The sequence below is a fragment of the Protopterus annectens genome, chromosome 4.part0, assembly GCF_019279795.1.
Source record: "Protopterus annectens isolate FY-2018-M chromosome 4.part0, PAN1.0, whole genome shotgun sequence".
Taxonomy (NCBI): Eukaryota; Metazoa; Chordata; order Ceratodontiformes; family Protopteridae; genus Protopterus; species Protopterus annectens.
The window spans coordinates 1,762,802,000-1,762,809,441 of record NC_056733.1 but is presented as its reverse complement, the minus strand read 5'-3'; the positions used below and the strand labels follow the sequence as shown (position 1 = coordinate 1,762,809,441).

General features: G+C 38.7%; 1 non-coding gene across 1 annotated transcript; it reads right to left on the bottom strand.

The window, feature by feature from the left end:
- Positions 1-6,233: 6,233 nt before the first annotated feature.
- On the bottom strand, positions 6,234-6,306 carry TRNAQ-UUG. Its single transcript has one exon. It is a non-coding gene; the product is annotated as a tRNA-Gln (tRNA).
- Positions 6,307-7,442: the final 1,136 nt, after the last annotated feature.

Genomic DNA, 7,442 nt, shown 5'->3' with positions numbered 1-7,442 from the left:
ACCGACAAACCACAACACCGACAACGAAATCAGACACACCACATAACCGAACGTTCACAAACACGAAACCTCACATGCCCGACACACCATAATACTGACACAATACCGACAATAAACAAACAAAACAAATCCCCTGTCCAAAAAGCACACACACAACACAAGCACACCAAAATCCTTACAAACGCACACTAAACCTCACATACACAACTATCTACACCCTTAACCCAAACCCTAACCCTAAGGTCCTTCACTATCGCACACTTACCTAACCAGCGCCCTAACCCTAACTCACTTAAACCGCCCCTAACCCAAAGACTATCACTATCGCACACTTACCTAACCCGCGCCCTAACCCTAACTCACTTAACCCACCCCTAACCCAAAGACTATCACTATCGCACGCTTACCTAACCCGCACCCTAACCCTAACTCACTTAACCCACCCGTATCCCTCGACACCGTCAATATCGCACACTTACCTTACTCGCACCCTAACGTCCGTCACTACCGCATACTTCCACAGCCTTTTCCCATGTTAGTCTTCTCAGCGTCGGGGTTTTCATCCGTCGGTCTTCTCAGCATTGGGGTTTTCATCCGTCGGTCTTCTCAGCGTCGGGGTTTACATCCGTCGGTCTTCTCAATCTTCGATCTTCTGGTGTCGGCGATCTCCTTGTCGGCTTTCTCAGCTGTTGACGTTGTCAAGTGCTCCCATATATATATATATATATATATATAAACACAAAACAAAGGTTGCATGAAATTTTTGGTGCACAGAGAAAATAACACAAATAAAAGTAAGAACTTCAGCAGCCAAATATAGTCAATCACAAAACAGTTTATTACATCCCTCATCCAAAAAAACTAGCACAGACCATTGTGTCACTTTCAACAGCCTTAGCAGTATGAATCTACTGCACATTCTGATTAAGACATTTAAATATTACTTCATGGCATCATTTGCAGGCCACTTATACCTCATTCACTCACAACCTGTTCCCTCACAGAATTAAAAATCCAACAAACTGCCACCATCTGGGATAATAATTTTGAAGAAAAAAACGGTCAAACACAAAAAAAAATATTCCAAAAACAAACAAAAAAGTAAATCAGTATAAAACATCAAGCATCAGAAATTAAAGTCCCCAACTCAAATATATTACTACAAAATATATTACTACAGCTGCATAAAATAATAAAAACATGTAGACCAACAGAGTAGTCAAGACCATGCCACAAATTAAACATGCTTTACATTAATAAAAGTACAAAAAAATCAAATTTAAGTACATTACTTGATTTAAAACACTAAAAAACACTGTAAATGAAAAAATAATCTCTTGAAGAAAGTGAAAGCATAAACTCCAGAAATAGAAAATGAAGTAGGCATTGGAAGAGACAAGAAGTGAATAACTTGAAGGGGAAAAAACAGTCATCTTAGCAACAGAAAGCAGCCACTCTGGCTTGAGTCAAATTACATACACTGACAAACAAATGCAATAGAAAGAACCTGCCATGCATTGCTTGACCAAGAGGTGAATCTGAAGACATGGTACATTAAAGTAAAACACTGCATGAATACACAATGCATATTAAAATAGAAGTGAAATGCACATAACACATATCATAGAAATGCAAATAAAAGCAACAAGTAAGACATCAGCTAAACCAACTTAACAAAAATGATGATGGTGGGAGAAGCATTGCTGATTACATATATCCTATTCTTTTCTTTGGGGTTGCCACCAAACTGATAACCCTTGTGAATATTTTAGGGTGTAATAAGGATAGCATGGCATAGCATAGCATTAGCTGAATCAATTTAAAATTGATGTGCTGGGGAGCAATACTTCTTGCATATATGTATCATTCAGTTCTTGAAGTTACCAAAATGATCACTCTTGTGAATATTTTAGAGCATTATTACCTGGAAAACAGTATACGTGATTATGAACCCAGCATAGCTATCAAAATAGGCAGAGGATCTATTTTGCATTAAAATACACCACAAGGCAAGTGATTATCATATATAAACAACTAGATGTAAAATTCAAACTGAAAAAACACATATACGCAGATACAGTCCATAATGACAGTAAAACACTTGTAAGTGTGCATGATACAGATATTATCATGCGTTATACATTACCGCAGGTGCAATGTTTTTAAGGCTCTCACCCTTTCAGCTCAAGTGTCACAACACACTAAGTGTGTGATAATAACTGAAACCTGATTACCTGATTTGAAGGGATATTTTAGAGTCATGCTATTAAAGCTCATATACATAATGCAAGCAGAAGGTTATAAGTCAAAGTGGAAAGGGATAATGATGAAGGGAGGGGGAATTCAGGAAATAAGGACAGACTAGGATTTTGGATAGAGATCCATAAAGAGAATAGTAAGAAACACACTGAGTATTACATTCTTAAAGCTACATACAGTATTCTAATGACTACGACAACACTGGAACAGAGAAAAGATTTTGCCAATGGAGATTACTGTAAGTAGGGGTACAGACAATAGATAAGAGGGAGCGTGAATTTGTTGGAAAAAAATGACAAAGAAACCAAAGTATTGGTTGCAAATAACTGGTGAGGGAAAGGTAACAGAGTGAAATGAGGCCAAAAAGTTTGGATTGCAGGTCAGAGACTACCTTCCCTACTAGGGACTGATATCACAATATAGGCAAAGAGAAAGGGATAGGGCAGTTCTAAGTGAAAGATCTGGTAGAGTTTTTAGTCAAATCTAGGATGGAAGCTGCTATTAAAAGATAATAATTAGTAGGGCTTATAAAATAGTGCATGATGACTATAAGAATCAGTCAGAGGAGATTGGAAGATTGGGAACAGAGACTGTAAACACAATTTACAAGTGAGCAGTGGGGCAACATATGTATGGCTCTCAAGTATGCAACAAAGTCCAGAAAGTCTAGAAGTTTTGCTCTGAAGTGCTTGTATAGATATTTTATACCCCAAGCTGACTTCAAAGAATTTTCCTCAGGTAGATAGCACATGTTGAAAGTGAGGTGGGGAAGAAAGCAATAACTGGGGACATGTTTTTTATAGTGTAATAAGATGGTGCATTTTAAACTTCCCTGCAGAGTTCTCTGTTAGAAATATTTGAGGATCAAATGTCTGTAACTAAGGAAATTATTCATTTGAGCTGAGATACATTACCTGAATTGCTTAGACATAGTAATCCTTATTAAATTTAATTCAATTTGTTGCCAAAAAACAATTGCTAGAAAATCCAAATCCAAATCTAAACCAACTGTATTTAAAGTATCGAATACTGTAAAAGAGATAAAAGACCCAGAAGGAGGATCTTTAGAAAAAGGAAGGAGCAAACTACTAGAAATATATGGAATTTGTGGGAACAATATGTGCAGAGTAATGTTCAGGAGAAGGAGGAGTGAGGTTTACAGGAAGGCAAGAATGGAGCAATTTTTGTAATACTGGCCTGAGTGACAGTTCTTTTAAAGAAACATATTTAATGAATAATGTATGTAAATAAAAAAAAAACATTAATATGTTTTTCTCTATAAATGTATGTGTGCCTATGTCTTAACTGATAATTTAAAAATGGTGTCTTAAAAAAAGGGTATTAATGTTGATGGTTGTGAAGTCTGGGGGAATGTATAATTAATAAATATTTATGCTTATTTAGATGCACTACTATGAACAAGGGTTCAGATTTAACAAACTGAGGGATCATCTGGTTATATCTGGTAACTGTAAGATTATTTGAGTACAGGAGGCATTTAATGATTCAGCTGGTAAAAATTATGTTGCAGTCTGCAGGTTTGATACAGTCATTAAAGATGTTGGGTTTAACTAGGTTTCAGTGATTGGTAATATTTCAAATTTACATTGGGCTATCCAGCTGTGTAGTTCTGTAATGTTATTCCATACACTTCAGTGTTTATGTGAGTTATTAGAAGTCTGTATTGTTTGTTTTGGAGTCATGAATTGTGAATAGTGGTGTATGACATTTTAGAATGGTTTTCATCTGTTTTTTTTTATAAGTGCATCAGTAGATGTTTATTTTTAGAGAGGTTGGATGCTTTGTATATTATGGTAGATGGGTTGGAATCATCGAAGGAGAAAATATATTAAACGAGCAGATCTTTAATATATTTGCATGGTGTTAATAACGGTTCTAACGGTGAATAGTGTGAGTAAGGGTAATAATACCATTATTCAGGTCATTTTAATTAAGTCAGCTGTAAACTCCTCTTGTACCAACCCATTGTAGAACATGAAATAAGGATCCATGGTCATGGACATGCACTTCCCTGCTATCTCTGCAGCCAGCCTGTTGGATATGAGCATTGTGAGGCAATGTAGCAATTGTCTCATGGACCAATCATTGAGTACAATGCCCCTTAAATATGCACCTTCCCATTCATATGCAACAATTGGAGCATCCACAAATATTCCTCGCAAAAAGAGTACATGGTATAGAAAACAAGTTCCATGCAGACCACCTCAAATTGTCCTACAGGCTGCTGAGAGGTGGTGACCTATGCTTGGCCTACAGAGCATCCTCTGATCCAGCCATAATGGACCTGATGCACAACTGTAAAGCAAACAGCATCAGGAACACCCGATCCAGGGACTTAAACCTTGCCTGCAACAACTGCTGCAGGGACAGGTATATATCTTAGAGGCTCCCCCTTCCCTGGAACAGGCTTCCCATTCATGTGAAGCAGAGTTCATACCCGCATTTGTTCAAGCAAAACCTGAATCAGTATATGAGGAACCATGAATATACCTCTGGTCTGGCACCTATGCCTCTAGTAGGACAGAGGAATCTTGTAAATGTTTGGCCATCAATGCCCCAAGTATGTACACTCCCACAAAAACTTTATGAACCAATACCTATCAGATTTTATTGGGAAGCATGGCTAGGCTTAAAAAGGCCCCCTGGGCCAATAGCCTGGCATTCTATTATAACATTATGATGCACAAGTTTTCGTATGTCACTGTTAGTTATTTTGCAATTATCTGAGAGTTTAATGCTGCGGGTGTCTGTGTACAAGAGGGCTCCTTTATGTGTGCTTTAAAGTGGAAACATTTTATTGCCGTGTTTATGTATCAGCTTTTGTTATGCACTTAGAGTCACTGGAGGAGAATATATGCATCTGTTATGGGATTTGGGTTTTTGATGTGTGTCTTAGAGACAATGGTTGTAATATTTTTGTTTTGTTGTTATTGCTAATGGTGGCTAATTAGTATTTGGGTTAAGGAGTTAACTATAAAATGACTATGTTTACTCATTTGTATTTCAGTGATAGTGAGAAAGAGAAAGCTGAATTTCACAGAACAAGAAATACACATTTTTTTATCCATGTATATATAGCTCCACACAAAGTGCACACATTAAATTTACAAAAGGTTACAGTAAGTAATATGAATAATGAGGCTAATAGAAAGGCACAGAACCTAGAGATATTGTGAAAAAGTGGACAGACATCACCACCACTGGCAATGGTACTAGAGGGTGATTTTCTGTAGTTTTTCTTGGTGCATGAAGTGCTGGTGAATGGGTCACCTGGTAGTGCAGACTTTATTATGTCACGCTTGTGTATAGCGCACTTATATTGCAATATTTTAAAGGTCAACAATGTGCATATTCATATATCATCTACAGTGTCTGCTGCACAGTGAGCAGTGGGTATGACATGGTTTCAATAGGTTAGATTCTTGAAACAGTTTGTTTGGGAAGGTGTAAGAATGCAGCATCCGTACTGTTGCATATTTGCAAATAGCCCTATGCCTGACTCTGGGTGTGCTCCTCTGAACATTGAGTAATCTCTGTTGAGAAAAAGGCCTGCCCTAAATAGCTGCGTGTTTGATTGTTTTGTGATATACATGGCTTATACCACTTCTGATGCCTGAGATGCTCTTTTGGACTGTTTGAGTGTGGCACAGTGGTTAGAGATATACCTGCTGTACAGCAGACAGACTCACACACAGATTAGCTGAGTTACAGCCACATGCAGAAATTGAATTTGGAAACATTGGCAGAAAGGTTACACAAAGTGTACACATAGTGAATACTTGGTTCATAGGTAGGTACTAGGCTAACCTAAGTAAGCCTAGCCAAAAAAGTTCCCTGGCTTACGCCAGCCAAGAAAGTTATTTTCCTGTGCCCCTGTTGAGCAGATCCACTGAAGTGATCCCTGGGGTGTATTTCCTATTTCCCATCCACAAACTACTAGCTCACTGGCAGTATGACCATGGTAGGACTCGAACCTACAATCTTCTGATCCAAAGTCAGATGCCTTATCCATTTATCCACATGGCCAACTTGGTGGTAAGTTTTATGAATCCCCCTTAATTTTTATGTTTGCATTATTATATCCTAAAGTATATAAAAGGTAGCAATGCCAATGCAGATGGGCTCTCAAGACAGGGTATGGGTTAATTTATTCCTAGATAGGCTCATTCTTCTCAAGCAACATTTCTCAAGGGTCACTTGAAAAACTAACTTGAGTCCTCAAAGGGGTAGAGAAATACGTGAAGTGCCCACTCTGGGCCAGTAATCAAGGAGCCTGAATCCTCAACACTGACACTGGAGAGGGACGTTCACTTGGAATACAAATGGATATACTCATTATTTCCAGATGCAGACCTCTCTGCATCAAGCACAATTTCCCTTAAGGGCACATGGGGAACACACTCAACCCAGTGTCTTTGTTTCTCTCTCTGCCTCTCCCCAGGTCCCCAGTAAAGCTCCTCAGTGGCACAGCTGTAACTTTAAGTAATCAGCAGAGTGCCCAAGCCCAGTCCTCCACCACTCTCTCTGTAAAACTAGTACTTTGTTTCCCTGCTCCAAGTAGCTCACACACACACACACACACACACACACACACACACACACACACACACACACACACACACACACACACACACACACACACACTGTGAGATTTGATTTTCACACACAGGCATACAGACTTCTGTTCAGTGGCTTGGGCACTGTCATAGCCATGTCATAGATATTATGATGAACCAGCAACAGATGTCTTCTGTGGGTAGCAAATTAGAGGCTACTGCTATTGCAGTATGCCATACTGGAGTTAAATCAGGTCACTGAAAATAGTGCTCACACACACACACACACACACACACACACACACACACACACACACACACACACACACACACACACACACACCTGGGAAAGGCTGGCACAGATTTACCTGCTGTACCCTCTTCTGCCCAGACTATAAGGTAGTTATCATTTCCACCAGACACTACAAAGCCAGCTACCTAAGGCTCTTGCAAGGATACTCAGTTATACTGAGTGAAATTATTATTAATACAAACGGTAATGTTGACCAAACAATCAGGTTTCAGGAGTGGCCACATTGTCACCAATAGATATAAGTATTCTCAAATGTTAACATATTATCTAAAGTACCAGGCACAATGAAAAGT